The sequence below is a fragment of the Schistocerca nitens genome, chromosome 4 (assembly GCF_023898315.1).
Source record: "Schistocerca nitens isolate TAMUIC-IGC-003100 chromosome 4, iqSchNite1.1, whole genome shotgun sequence".
Taxonomy (NCBI): Eukaryota; Metazoa; Arthropoda; class Insecta; order Orthoptera; family Acrididae; genus Schistocerca; species Schistocerca nitens.
In genome coordinates, this window is record NC_064617.1 from 897,205,110 (window position 1) to 897,221,484 (window position 16,375).

A 16,375-nucleotide genomic window follows, 5' to 3' on the forward strand; every position below is an offset into this window, starting at 1 on the left:
TTCCCAGCATATCAAGACTTGCGAGGTCTGCTGGTTAATCGGATGTCGCATGTTAATTTTGAAGGGGTTGCCAGATGCCCTTCCTGCCGCCACCCCGTACCCCCCGGGAAGGAATTAGTGTACCCCAACTGTCTGCGACTAGTGTAATCCACGGAATAGTGCGAATGTGTTCAGATGTCTGCGAGCCGCGTAACAGAGGCGAAACGTCGTGACCAGCTCAGAATTCACATAGCGGGATGTGGAAAACCGACTAAAAACCACATCCAGGCTGGCCGGCACACCGGCCCTCGTCGTTAATCCACCAGGCGGATTCGATCTGGGACCGGCGCGCTGCCCGAGTCCATGAAGCAGCGTGTTAACCCTCACAGCTACCCTGGCGGGTCGAGCTTATGTTATCCTATGACCACAAAAAAGCACAAGGCCAGAACTTGTATGTTGCGGGAGTGGACCTAAGTTTCAATTTCTTTTTGCACTACCAAGCCTCTGTGGCTCTCTCTCGCATCAGTGAAGCAAACAAGCTCTTCGTCCATGTGCCCAATCATATTGCTTCGAACAATTTGTACAGATAAGATTTACGTCAAAAATAAATTTCAAATATGCATCGTCTTTAGCACAGATACAAATACCCTCGCAATGTCGGTTTTCTCAGTTAGTTAGAAATAATTTTTAAGTGTGAAAACATTACCACACTATCCAAGTCTGAAATGGTTTCAAGTAAATTAGTTTTTGATAGCTCTGAAAGTCACTCGAAAAATTACTTAAGTCTTGCCAGTTTGAGCGCCCTGTGAGAAACAGGGTCCCAGCTAAGCCTAACACTGAACTGTGGTGAAATCCAGAGACGGGTCGCCGTTACCACACCGACCAGAAACGGATTCTCGAGGTCGGCGAACCCTTTAACTAACAACTCACAAGTCCACTACATTACCGATGTGTGCGTTGTCAAGTAGTCGGTAGTCGATCGTGAGACAGCGAAGCGGAGTTAGACGGAATATTAAGTGGAAAGAATTTACATTATATACCACTCAATACTAAAATTAAGATAGCTGTCAAAAGAAGAGAAAGAATATTAATTTAAGCAGCCAGTGAAAAATCTATCTATACCTATGCCAATAATAAAACTGCTAAACTATCGATGCTGTCTGACTGTTTGAACAATCTAATTTCCAAAACTACTAGAAGAATTTTCATGTAGCTTGGAGGAACATAGTGGCTCTGTTTGACCAAAATCAGATCCCAAGTTAGATAAGATACTCTATTTTAAAGTTTTAGGAGTTTGGTCAGATTCGTAGTTCTGATGTGTGCCTTAGTGGCGGCGTAGTACACCAAAGAACCAATAGATGACTATGTTAGATTTTTTATCACAGTGACAGAAGTATTTTCGGAAGTTTACGTCAGTGACAAAATTAAGCGGCGCAATCTTTTCTTTACAAATACAAACTAACACTGAATTTACTTTGCTGGGGTATATGGATTTACTGATTTTGCTCTGAAAGAACATATTTTGCTTCTTTACATAGATTTCATTCATATTTGACTTTTTGGCTAGGAATAACGAATTTGTTGACAGAGTTAACCAATGAAGGTTCCGTTTCCACTACCTGAGATATTAAACGCTTAAAAGCGTCGCTATGGAAAGGCCATTCTTTAACTTCCGTTGCGAAGCACTGGAGTACTGCTGGTATACTAATAATGAGTTATCTTGGATTTGCGTTCGGATTTAAGTGCTCAGCTTTCAATATTTACAGTTAATATTGCGCTAAATATAAAGTGCTTCCATTTAAGCTTCTCAACCATCACACTACAACTCTTTGATCAAGCCGGCCGTAACCTTTCCACCACTTCCACAGTAAGCTGCGAAGTTTCGTGCCTCGCTCCATTGCGGTTGCATCTATAGAAGCTCTTCCTCTTAGATCAGCGTCAGCTGAACACTGCCCAACGTCACGTCCAAGACTCTCGAGCTAGGGTGTAAGTCACATCTGAGTTCAGCCCATCTTTGACGATCGGCCGCCATTTTTCACGTTGCAGAGTGCCGAATGCCGATAGAGATGAAATACCTTACGATCTCGACACCTTTAGTTACAGTATGTAAAGACTTCTACAAAGAGATAGGTAAAATATGACGAACTTTTAATCGTTTTCGTAGAAATGTGACTGTGGGACTGCGGGTGATCAGTAACTCGTAGAAAAAGGATACCAACAACCATAATTCTTCCTAAAAAATGTACCATTTAAGCAACAAGTTTCGACGGTTCATTAGCGTCATCTTCAGGCCCCTACGCCAAAAATTAATGGAGATAATCCGTACTTTGGCGCACATAGAATAGGTATATAGAACTGGACACGGTGGACTTAACATTTATTCGACGTGTGCATTCAAAACGCACGACAAAAATTGTGAGCAGACATAGAAAAAGCTGACTTGAGAAGTTCTGTAAGACTGAGAATGTATCCAGTTGGGAAACATATCAGGTTTCATCATGGAGATTTCAATCCTTTTTCGACCTCAGGCTGAAAATGAACGACAGTTGTCCGGTAAAAACGATCCTAACACATGTCTTGAAGCTCAATGGTTAATTGAACGATAAAGAAGGACTTTAAAAGTGAGCTGAGTAACTGAAAAACATCCTTAACTTAAAACGTCTTTGAAATAAACCTGATGATGAATTCAAGCGAGTTATTCACAAAGTAAACGAGCAGTGGTAATATGAAAATAGCTAGTGCACACTTGACAGGGAAATACACACAGTATTGCGTCTCTTTTGCATACTCTGTGTTACGCACTATTGGCGGCTTGTAGGATATGATTCAAACCACTCCGGATCCGGGACAGAAAATTCTAAATTTTTTGTTTTTGCAATAATTTTATGCTAAAATTCCCGACGTTGAAAACTATGAATATACTGGTGTGTTTCAATGTGTAGAAAGTTTCATCTAACATTAATAAGGCTGATAGTACTAGTCCATATTGCACTAATATCTATAACGTCAGTCCACGGTTTATCATACTCATGTCAGTCTTCATTCATAAAATGTTATTTGCTTAACTCATTTTCCTTCTTACTTATTTTCTGTCACTGTGTATAACAAATCTGTTTTGTGGCATTAACTTGAAGAAATTAAGACGTTTGGCGGCATCAGAATAAAATTTTGAAGTAACTACTGATTGCTAGGAAAAGATTCTGGAGCATTTTATTCGTTTTCTGTGAATCGTTATCATTTTAATATTCCCACAGCAAGCCCATAAGATCTTAAGGCCCTTTGTCCTACACTAATACCTTTCTCAGTACAAGGTATGTATATATATATTATTTTTTATTGTGGGAGCACAACTTTATCTTGAGGTAATAGAGGATTTTAGTTTCTATGATGAAGTTTTGTAATATTTTTCGTGGTTAACTTTTGAAAGAGAAGCTACCATCCGACGACCACCTCCATTACGGGAAGTGGAAAACCCTCAACATGTTGAGAATATGAGTGACAAGGTGAAAAACTGATTTTAAAAAGTTGAGCATCAATGATAATGAACTTTGTGAATGTAGGACAAGGCAGGACTATGAACGTACGTTGGTTTTAAGTAATCTGAGCGAAACCTGTGACATTAAAGACGAATAACTGTACGTCTGACTGCTGGAAACTCGAATCTCTAATAATTAACATTAGAATGTGATTTTAGGATTAAATTTTGTTTTTTCATGTCGGATAAATAAATAAATAGTTCAAATGAACAATTTAGCAGTGGTCCCTCCCGTCTTTGTGCTTCTCGCGGTGATATATGAAACGAAAGAACTATCAGAGGAAATGTTGGAAGTATCCAGAAAAATAATATGTATCCCATTAAACTTGTGTGACAGTAGACCTCTTAAATTTTGACCCTGTTTCGAATGTCTACTATCTGAATTTAAAAGTGAACTCATTGGAGCGGTACTGGAAGTATGCACTATTTAAATGTTTAGAAGCAGTTTTTTACGATAATAATTTTGGTAGAGTAATGTCAAGCTACAAACCAATACTTCATTACATCTTGGATTGTAGAATGAGGAAATTTCTGCAAACAGTATTTTATTTTATCTTTGTGCTCGCACGTCCTTTAATCCGTCCTCCACTTCCTGTAAGGTGCGTGAAAGTGGAAGTATGTGTGCAAACATCTTGCGAACGACTAACGAAACGTGAGTAGAAGTTGCTGGTCTACAAATATAGAGTAGACGGGACGTTTGAGCAAAGAGGCTAGCAGAGGCTGGGCTGTGTCGATAGTCGAGAGGGAGGTAGGCTGGTCAGCCGGTGAGGGCTACCCGCCGCTCTCAGTTTTTTGAACGAGGAGTAAGTTGGCGCCCAGGTGGCCTTGTTCGTCACTCTGTCGTCGGGAGATGGTGGATGCAATCGTCTCCACGCCGGATGTCGTTTTGTTAAGACAATGACGTAGCAAGATGAGCTACATCACCGTCGATCAGGGTAAAAAAGTATTCAGTAAAGTCAACGTTGACAGGAGATGTCAGAAGATGGTGTAATTTTTATAATTTTGATCGTTTAGCTGGTTAGGTTTTGGTAACTTAATGCGGTGCAGGCTCTCAAACTGGCATCTTTGTGAGTAGGTAAAGTTAAGCTGGATGTTCAATAAATAAAAAGGGAAGTAAAATGTTTCTTTCATATACAGGGTTCTTTGTGGTTTTTATCAAAATTAACAATATTTTCTTTTTGTAGCACTTATAGCGAAAGCTTTTTTTATTGTTCTTGGCTTATAATGAGGAATTTCCAATTTATTTACCGTCTTCAAATGTGTAATAAACGTGCGAAAATCTTGTAAAAGTAGCGATTCAGGGTAAATTTTTATATTTTTCTTTGTACTGTGATGTTGTTTAACGTAATGCAGCACGTGGTTGTAACGAACACTGACTTCGGTGTTCTGTGAGATAAAATTGAATTACCCGCTACATTAAATATTTAGCTGAGCACAGATTCATGTGGAATAATTTTGTAGAAATTTTATAGGCCTTTAGAGGTAGTTATATTTGTGGAGTGAGGACTTGTGCATTTTGCCCCAAATGCAGGAGACACGATTCGCCGTACTCGTTGCTCATTAAAATGGTCGCTGGCTATTGCGTAATGTGTATCACGAAATGGACGCGTTATAAACGTATATGTGTTTTTCCATAGGTTGTCCTTGTGATAAGTTTTGATACCAAGTGCTTGACCACGTGTGCTCTGACTGATGTAGTGGGGGGAATAAAAGCTAAGGTCTTGCCAGAATATGAATGGTAGTATAAATCATATTTGAGACGAAGTGATAAATTTTGGTGCATTTCTGAGTTTTCTTCATAAATTATGGTTTGGTTTAGAGGTTCTATTTGTAGTCCGATAGATGCAGATTGTTCCAAATCTATGGTGGCTTAGTTCACCGCCACCGACTGGTTAGTAGCGTTATGAGAGAAGTACAAATGCTGAGTACATTTCATTATTTTTGGTTTAAAGGTAGGGTTTATTTATGAGTTACAAATGTGATAGGATGTGTGGTACATTCTAATGATCATAAGCCGTAGATACGTTTCAGTGCGGCATTTCAATAATTAATATTAAATTAACTTCGATCATTTTTTGAAATAAATCGTAAAGCTCTGTACTATGAGACGCCACAGTGCAAGTATCTCGTAGTCTCATTCATTTGGCCTCGCACTTAGTAATGTTTAAACGACAGTGTGTAATGAAAGTAGTGTTCTGGATGAGAATGTGTGACGAATGATGACAGAATTTTTGTTATTTTGCTGCCATTCCTATCTTAGACATTCCAACAGTGAGGCACGAGTAAATTTAGTTTAGGAGACAAATTAAAGTCCCAATTTGAAATAAACAGTTTGTTTTACGTTCGATATTTGTGTAAAATATGAGAAAAATCTGTTTTATCAATAGAACCGCTTAATCTTTGTTTCAATTCACGATGATAGTTTTCAGAATTGAAAAACTTCCAGTCTCTCATGTCCAACAATAAAAGCAAAGAAAGAATAACAGAACAGTAAAAATTATTAAGAAAGAAGGTAAGTTATCTCAGATAGGGATAGGAGTACGGAAGGAAAATTAGTTAAATATCGGTCATATCCGTCCTCGTTTGATCTGACTTACCGGGGATTATAAAATTACTTTTCGTTACAAGAGGATCCCTATTGCGGTTACCAAGACAAACGTAAAGAGGTATGATGAAGATACAATATCATATAAATATCTCTGATGCCCGTAGAATAAATAATAATGCTGTATAAAACAACAGTGAGTAATCAGTGTCAGATCGACTTTAGGAATAACACAATAAAAAGGATAAACACTTTAATGTCGACTACTACAACTGGAGGGGGAGGGAGGTAACTTTGCAACCTCTCCTCAGTTCTGTTTACCACTTCGGAATATGCCTTTGTCTTGTTCCCTTGAAATATTATAATACGTGCCGCTTCCAGCAGATATGTATTCAATGTAGTGTTTGTTTTGACATATAAATGAATGGTACACTACATTTGACAGAAATCTTCACTGCTCCTAAATAATGTGCTAGTCCATGAATATCCCTTGCACGCTCCCCGTGAGACCCACATTCCCAACTGTCCACAATCTACATACGTAATGTGCCTAATAGATATTTGCCCATCCACTCATTGCTCTCGAGAAGTCGCACGGTCATCACTGGTATCTGTTCTTTCGAGAACAGTTACTAACTTCATATATATAGTTAAAGGCTACCCAGCTTCTCATTGACCTTCGTCTGTGCGAATGCGCGCAGGTTGCCCGAACTCTTACGCGAATCGTCACCTTAGTGTGCGCGAATAATGGATACATGGGCAAATATCTATTAGGTACATTAAGTACACTCCTGGAAATGGAAAAAAGAACACATTGACACCGGTGTGTCAGACCCACCATACTTGCTCCGGACACTGCGAGAGGGCTGTACAAGCAATGATCACACGCACGGCACAGCGGACACACCAGGAACCGCGGTGTTGGCCGTCGAATGGCGCTAGCTGCGCAGCATTTGTGCACCGCCGCCGTCAGTGTCAGCCAGTTTGCCGTGGCATACGGAGCTCCATCGCAGTCTTTAACACTGGTAGCATGCCGCGACAGCGTGGACGTGAACCGTATGTGCAGTTGACGGACTTTGAGCGAGGGCGTATAGTGGGCATGCGGGAGGCCGGGTGGACGTACCGCCGAATTGCTCAACACGTGGGGCGTGAGGTCTCCACAGTACATCGATGTTGTCGCCAGTGGTCGGCGGAAGGTGCACGTGCCCGTCGACGTGGCACCGGACCGCAGCGACGCACGGATGCACGCCAAGACCGTAGGATCCTACGCAGTGCCGTAGGGGACCGCACCGCCACTTCCCAGCAAATTAGGGACACTGTTGCTCCTGGGGTATCGGCGAGGACCATTCGCAACCGTCTCCATGAAGCTGGGCTACGGTCCCGCACACCGTTAGGCCGTCTTCCGCTCACGCCCCAACATCGTGCAGCCCGCCTCCAGTGGTGTCGCGACAGGCGTGAATGGAGGGACGAATGGAGACGTGTCGTCTTCAGCGATGAGAGTCGCTTCTGCCTTGGTGCCAATGATGGTCTTATGCGTGTTTGGCGCCGTGCAGGTGAGCGCCACAATCAGGACTGCATACGACCGAGGCACACAGGACCAACACCCGGCATCATGGTGTGGGGAGCGATCTCCTACACTGGCCGTACACCACTGGTGATCGTCGAGGGGACACTGAATAGTGCACGGTACATCCAAACCGTCATCGAACCCATCGTTCTACCATTCCTAGACCGGCAAGGGAACTTGCTGTTCCAACAGGACAATGCACGTCCGCATGTATCCCGTGCCACCCAACGTGCTCTAGAAGGTGTAAGTCAACTACCCTGGCCAGCAAGATCTCCGGATCTGTCCCCCATTGAGCATGTTTGGGACTGGATGAAGCGTCGTCTCACGCGGTCTGCACGTCCAGCACGAACGCTGGTCCAACTGAGGCGCTAGGTGGAAATGGCATGGCAAGCCGTTCCACAGGACTACATCCAGCATCTCTACGATCGTCTCCATGGGAGAATAGCAGCCTGCATTGCTGCGAAAGGTGGATATACACTGTACTAGTGCCGACATTGTGCATGCTCTGTTGCCTGTGTCTATGTGCCTGTGGTTCTGTCAGTGTGATCATGTGATGTATCTGACCCCAGGAATGTGTCAATAAAGTTTCCCCTTCCTGGGACAATGAATTCACGGTGTTCTTATTTCAATTTCCAGGAGTGTATGTAGGTTTTGGACAGTTTCCAATGTGGGTCTCACGGAAACGAGCAAGGAATAAGGCCCTGTAGTCGCGCTATTCATCTATGTCGTAGGTGGCTCAGATGGGTCACCGGCACGGTAGCTCAGCGTGTTCGGTCAGCGGGTTTAGCTACCCTAAAAAATAAGGATAGAGCGCCTGCCATGTAAGCAGGAGATCCAAGGTTCGGGTCCCTGTCTGGACACACATTTGTAACTGTCCACATCGAGGTATATCAACACCACCTGTCGGCAGCTGAGGGTTTCAATTAATTATCATTCATCTTTTTTAATAAGGCTTTATGAGTCAAAGCCTTAGAAAGAATTATAATTGGAATTTGTTCTCGAACGAGATGAGATCCTCGCACTTTGTCAGCTACATAATATTAATCTACAGATCTTTTACAGTTTACTGATGTGTAGGTCCCACCCAATTCATCTGATCAGCGCATACTCTGAACCGCCCGCCACCGAAATTTGTGCCTCGCCAGCAGTCATTAAAGCGCTTTCAACTCCCGTAATAGCTCGCCATTCAAAGTGTCAAAGTTGAGTTGATTGTGATGTCAGCACAGCTGTACAAACTCTATTTCAGGGTTGTCGTTGTTAACAGCTACCTTCATAAGGTGATCGTCTATATCATGAGTATGGAATAACAAAAAGTAGTAGTAGCAAAATGAAGTTCGAGCTAAGGTGTTCTGAATGACTTAGATAGTGGAGAGACTTGTAGTGGGAAACAATAAAACTACGGTGCATAACACAGTTTACTGAAGACGTATGGGTGTTGTGGATAGTTTCTCTGTCAGCTAACTTGCTTAGGAAACAACTTATTGTATGCATAATAAATGACAAACAATAAGGAGCACACTGTCACATAAACATGAGGATTCTAGAACGTGCTCGATCATATTACGTTCAATTATATATAATATATATCTACAATGCCATTGGTTCTTAGGACAAGGAATTGTAAAGTAAGTGAATCTGTGTCTGTATGGGTTAAAGAACGCCCAATGCAACGCAAAGTACCTAGAACGCCGCACGTAATACACTAAATCGTGTACACATATATCGTAGCAAATGGCAGCGACGTAGAAAATTTTCTCGAAATGAGTGGGTTGAGCACCACTTACAGAGCAGGACTGAATGTCCACGATTTTCTTTGACTATGTCGTCTAGATTTGTTGAAAATCTGTAAACTGATGAGGGAAATCGACACAAATAAACACGAACAAAATGAAACCAAACGAGTTGCTAGAAACACGCAGATGAGATGCACACAGTATAAGAAGGAAAAGATCTGTCGAATTAAAATACACACCGGTAACTTATCTCTGTCCGCAGCACGATAGTGAGGACGAAAGCACTCATTCACAGAATATGTACGATTCTAAAGACGACGAAAATCCCGCCCCTTTCACCCTGCGAACAATCGAAAGCATTTGTGGGTTCTAAAATCTTCTCGTAACTGCTGCTTTTCCCAGTTACTGCTATAGTTTTTGTAAATTAAGAAGGATTTCATATAGTTAATCGCATCTGCAACTGTGATTTACATCCTTACGTCTCATATATGAACATTACAACGTACGGAGATGTAGCGTTCTGTGTGTTCGATCCATACATACGATGGTAAAGGTTATCCTTCACGATTTCGCAAATATTTCTTACGTCTATAGGTTGTTGGAATATGGACTTGATCCCTTTCTTAGTAGGAGCTCGGTCGATTATGGCAGCACCCGGGTCAGCATGCGATAGGAAGGCGATCCCCTGATCATTTTTTTCTCCGTCGTATCTACATCTCGCTACCCTCGACAGTTTTATAATATTCCTTCTATAGCCGTCATACATTTGCTACAAACTGACGCGCCAAGAGAACCTAGGCGATTGTATTGCAGGTTCCGAAATCACTCTTCAATCGACAGAAACATACCACAACGCCGCTACCCCTGATCAGATAAACGTTATACTGAATTCTTCTCATACTGCAAGATATAACAAAATTGAGGCAACCTTCGAGTCGGAAATAGGATGTGTGGGTATCATAGGCAACGAAATATCGGACACAAATGCTGAAGGAGACATACAGAAAAGGAAACGCTATCCTTAGCACGATGGTTGGTTTGATCACGGCATTGCTTTTTTGGGATGGTACAACTGGAGATGATATGCTCTGGCCTTCATCCGACCAGACTTACCGAGGTGGTCACAGAGTGATTCACAGTCAAACATGGTCTCTGAACTGTGGCACAACTTGGCATTTGACACTGACAGAGGTGTTAGAAATGTCATGTATAGAAAAAGTCCTAAGACCTTTGGATTTCTAGTCTGATAGTCGCTAAACCAAATGAATACTACAGAAGGTAAATTCCAAGAATTAGACTTCCATGTAGAGATTTTATTTTGTAAATATGCTAACAAGTACAGTAGGATTGGAAGAGAGATAGACTGTACATAAAAAGCAAGGGGAGAATTTACACGGGTATGCAACCGGGGCTGCCAAGGAAGGCGTAGTTGATGGAGTCAGAAATGAGTAAACGACTGTGAAGCTCCTAAATGTGTGTCAGTTTGGTACAAGTATAACCAAAAAATTAAGGGTTGAGGCTACTCCATCTATAGTCTAGGCAGCCAGCAGTGAAGAAGAGCCCTTTTTAACCACTTTAACATTAGCATGATTACAATAGCTAAGACAAAAAATAAAATTACATCTAAAATTAATTGGTTATAAGATATCTGTACTTTCGCATCAGCACACTTAACGTTTTTATTTCCAATAACAAAAAACAGAATTTAATTTCAAACTTTTTCACAAAATTTTCCTCTATCAATGAATACACGAAGAAACTGCCATAAAGTAAACAATCATTTTAAGGAGGTGTTTCACTCTTGAATATAATTTTAAAAATTTTCATAAAGTTAAACTATATTATCATAGCAAACAACAAATACAAGAAGAAATCGGCAAAAAGTTAACAATCAACTGTTTTAAGGTTGTGATTTCGACTTGGAAACACGAGGACATACAGTTTTCAACCAACGATCACTTCATGAGATACCTTAAAATGCAATTTCGTGTTTTCCCTAGACTTAATCCTGTATGTCGAAACTTCCGTGAACTCATAATGCCCAGATCAAATAACAATCCCAAATACCATGCAAAAATGGAGACTCTTACTTTCACTGCCAATGATCTTCTCAGTATGATCGCTATAAAAAAAGCCATCTGTCACAATCTGCTAGAATCACGAAGCACATTCTCCATGCCGACTGTTGCTTTGAACGCCTTAAGTGACTGCTACAGTGCGCTACGTTCATTGAAGTTCGTCAGTGTCTCCGTCTTGAAACAGCACCATCGCCAACGTACACTCCGCTGCAGAGTGAAAGTCTCATTCAGGAACCATCCCCCAGGCTGTGGCTACGCCATGCCTCCGCAATATTCTTTCTTCCGGGAGTGCTGCCGGCCGAAGTGGCCGTGCGGTTTGAGGCGCTGCAGTCTGGAACCGCAAGACCGCTACGGTCGCAGGTTCGAATCCTGCCTCGGGCATGGATGTTTGTGATGTCCTTAGGTTAGTTAGGTTTAACTAGTTCTAAGTTCTAGGGGACTAATGACCTCAGCAGTTGAGTCCCATAGTGCTCAGAGCCATTTGAACCAATTTGAACCGGGAGTGCTAGATCTGCAAGGTTCGCAGAAGAGCTTCTCTGAAATTTGCAAGATAGGAGACGGGGTACTGGCAGAATTGAAGCTGTGAGGACGGGGCGTGAGTCGTGCTTGGGTAGCTCCGATGGTAGAGCACTTGCCCGCGAAAGGCAAAGGTCCCAAGTTCGAGTCTCAGTCCGGCATACGGTTATAATCTGCCAGAAGTTTCATATCAGCGCACACTCCACTGCAGAGTGAAAATCTCATTCTGGAAGCACCAGTGGTATCATGCGAAACGTACTGTCACTTTTAAAAAATATATAAAATGTTTATTTAGGCACAAACCACTTACACTCAAAGGGTTAAGAATGAAAGACGTAGGGATCCATCTCATCACTGGAAATAATTTAAAAGAGGAGGAAATCTTGATAGAGCGCATTTCAGGTTTATTTTTGCATATATATTTCATTAGTAAGAGGCATTAGTAAGAGGCATTAGTCACGTAAGACGTAACATTCCTTCATTTCGTGAACGGATTAAGATAGTGAAAACGTGGTTTTCAGTAAACAATAGCATTCAGAGTGCCACGTAGTTTTATGAATGTATAATCTTCATACCTCTTACATCAACCGAAATATTGAGTCCAGTACTTCTTTTTTAATAGAACAATATTGTATTCTTAACCCCAGTTAAAAACTCAAGACAGATATTGTTACGAGAAGTGACTAGAAAGTAAGTTCAGTTCGGTCATGAAATGGAAAGCACACTGAAGACCCAATGAAGCCTTTCACACGTGTGTTGGGCAGTGTCTCTGGTATGCCTATCGATCGTGTCACTTTGCACTTCTCAGTTCTGAGCCCACAGTGAATACGTAAAGATGTCTAGAAAATAGCGTCTCCCGCCGACTATGGGTCCCTGATTTCACCAAATTCAATGCAGCCCCACCTAACTTAACTGTCATGCCTTTACTTCTACATAACAGTTCTCGGCCGCATAGTGCAAGGACAATGAAGATTCTCCTCCATTGTTTTCAATTGGAAGTGTGTGATCACCCACTATACAGCCTGGACGTCACTCTCTCAGGTTTTCATCTCTGCTCACATGAACCGCTGGATATGAAGACAACATTTTTACACAGGCAACCAAGCGCAGACCAGCGTTGAGAATTGACGGGAACTGCAGGTGGCTCTGCCTTCTATGATGAAGGTACTGGAACGTTGGAGCAACGCTACGACAAATATCTGCGTCGCACCGGCGACTATGGAGAGAAGTAGATGGAAGGTGTAGCTAACTATTGCAAATAGAACATTTCAGACTTTCACTGTGGTTTCCATTTCACGACCGATCAGACTTTCTGGTCAACCCTGTATATAACGCTTGTTAATGCTGGAGCTGAGACTTTTTGCAAAAGTCTCCGATAAACCTGCTAGAACTGAGAGGCAGGGAACCAGAATCGCTTATTGTGAGGTAAAAACCACCAAATTCGGTTCTAGTGACAAGATGCTACGTTATATCAAGCCAATCCATTGTTTATTTGTTTCCAGAAAAACGTTTCTGTTAAATATGAACATATACTCTTTTTAAACAGTTGAGCTTCTTCCAACACGCTGGAAGTTAGCATATAGCTTCATATAAAGAAGTTGAAGCTGACCCTGCATCTATGTCTCATAAAGTTGGCATAACATCTTGCTGTGTGCTGAAGTGGAGACTGGCAAGAGGGCTCTACTTCACGATACTTGCATCCAAATAGCCTGTTCTGACAGTCTCGTTTTACAATTATAGTGCATTTATGGATTATGTTTGCGAAACGTTTCAACGCCCACATTGACAAAAGTTACGACATGGTACTCGTCTTTTCAAGAGCTTTCGAATACTGTTAAGGAAAGTATGTCGTTCCATCTGCAAAAACCAGTTTTGGCTGAATATCTCGGTTGATATAAACGTTAAATGTGTGAAACAAACAAGAAATATGTCTGGCCCAATATGTACTGTCATCTGGTGAAAACTACTCACAAGATAAAAGGGGTGTTACATATACCGTTCATGTTTGTATTCGTTGGTAAAAATATTCATTGGCGGTTTTTCTACTAATATAATTCACTAATACGCTTCTAGAACTTCTACTAACGTTTTACCGTAGTCTGTTTTAAATTAGTTAGGATCTGATGTTTGGGCGCAGAGCACATGAGCTACTTATTATCGCAAGTTCGCAGTGTCGTTTCCTTGCAGTTTTAGCATAGCACGTGAACACCCAGTGCGGCACGGAAGCTGAAAGGTTTTATTTCTGCTACTTCGTAGCGATCTTGCCGATGAGAGAACTGGGCGGTGCGCCGCACGGGTTTAGCCGAGCGGTCTGAGTCGCTGCAATCATGGACTGTGCGCCTGGTCCCGGCGGAGGTTCGAGTCCTCCCTCGGGCATGGGTGTGTGTTTGTCCTTAGGATAATGTAGGTTAAGTAGTGCGTAAGCTTAGGGACTGATGACCTTAGCAGTTAAGTCCCATAAGATTTCACACACATTTGAACATTTTGAACTGGGCGGTGCAAGTAGAGGAACAAAATAATTTATTGGAACTATCTGTAAGATCTTCCCAAGATCCCCTACGAAGCCAAACCCCCCTCCCCCATCCACCCCTTGGAAATGGCGGGATTTTTGAAGGGGAATAGGTCAATTTCACTACTCCCTCTTACCTGGCCCCCACTCTCCCATTCCTATGACATCACCCATCCGCTCCACTGCCTCCCCAACTTGTGAATTTGCAGGAAAAGGTTCAATCTGTGCTGAGCTGCGGGAGAGGAAAGACATAGGGTATTTATTTTGGCGGGAAATGTGTTGTCAGTTGTGTTATCCTCAAAGTTTGAAGATGGACTGCCCTAGACACAATAATGCCACCAGCAGGTGCTCAAAACTATCCTACAGGCACCTCAAACCTTCCATGGCCTCCTATCCAGCCTTCCCATCGCTAAAATTAGCGGCAAACACTCAGTGAATGCTCAGATGTTGGTGTGTAAGGTTCTACCATGTGGTCTAGTCCACGATACTGTCATCAGAGTATACTGGGAAAAGCACACTCTCAGTGGGAGCAGTTGTGTTTGCTATGTCTACAGCAGATTGTTTGTGCTGAACAGAGACGAGTTTTATAGCTATATTTCCTGTCGGCGTGCAACTGTGGATTGTGTCCACAGCTCCCTACATGAGGATTGGAAAGCACAGATAATGAAGGATCTTAAGAAGATTAATACTTTTTAGTAAAGAATGGTGATGCTGCAGAATGGGTTGAAGTTGCATTTCACAATCCACACATACAGACTTTTCTGAAGGAACTATCAACCATTTCTGAGAAGTCCAGTCAGTGTTCCACAGTGGAAGAGGCAAGACATTCATCTGCTCTCGTGTAAGCATCTGCATGTTTGCAATGTGTTCATTTGACGATATGCTGGATATGCACAGGGAGGTGTTTAATAACTGTATTACCTGTATCCATGCAGCTGAGGATTGTGTCCATAGCTCCCCACATAAGGATGGGAAAGCGAAGATAATGGTGGAGCATAAGAAGAAGAATACTATTCAGTAAATTATGGTGATACAGTGGGATGGATTCAAGATGCATTTCACAACTCACACAGAAAGATGTTTGTGCAAGAAATGTATAGCTTTCTCGAAATGACCAGTTAATATCTGTAAGAGACGAATGTGTGTCTTCAACAATCTCAGATCAGTTGAGCTAGTTCACAGTATCACCACCAGCAGGCTGCTGAAATTGGTTTTGTTCTTCCCTGCACTTCCCTTGGGAACCAATGGAAATGCAGTATCCTCCCCCCCCCCCCCCCCACACACACACTACCCACTCAAAGGGATATAAGGCCGATGTGGTAACCTCCTGGTGTCAATTGTAGTCAGTGAGTGGAAGAAGAACTACGAACTGCCAACACTGAGCGAGATCATCGTCACAGAAGAAGCAGAGACATAAGTACTCTTTGTAGGGCTCCAAGTGTGTGTCACTTCCTTGCTCAGTAGTAGTAATACTTCAGTTCTTTGTTCACCAGTGGTAATCTTCAGTCCGTCAGGATCTGCTTGAGCAGCACTAAGCTCGAACCTGCTTACATCTGGGCACCACCAGTGGTAGCAGTGACCACCAGCTTTTCAGGACCTGCAGCACTAGCAGCAGTGGTGACAGACCCAGTCAGCATGTTGGAGTGGAGCAGTGAGCATCTATTATCCACCCTATTCATCGATTTGCATAACAAAGATAGCCAGCCAGTCCCCAACTCCCATAGTGCTGAGGGTCCTACTCCACATGGAGCTGGTGAGAACTTCTGGTGTTACTGCAAGGATAGAATGTGGTGGATGAGAAGCTGTCAGTTCCTCCCAGTGCTCTAATGCTATTCACTTCAAGTGCCGAAATACTGGTATAGAGGCATCGGCACACAGTGACTGGCATGTCGTGTTAGAACTCGAAAACGCAT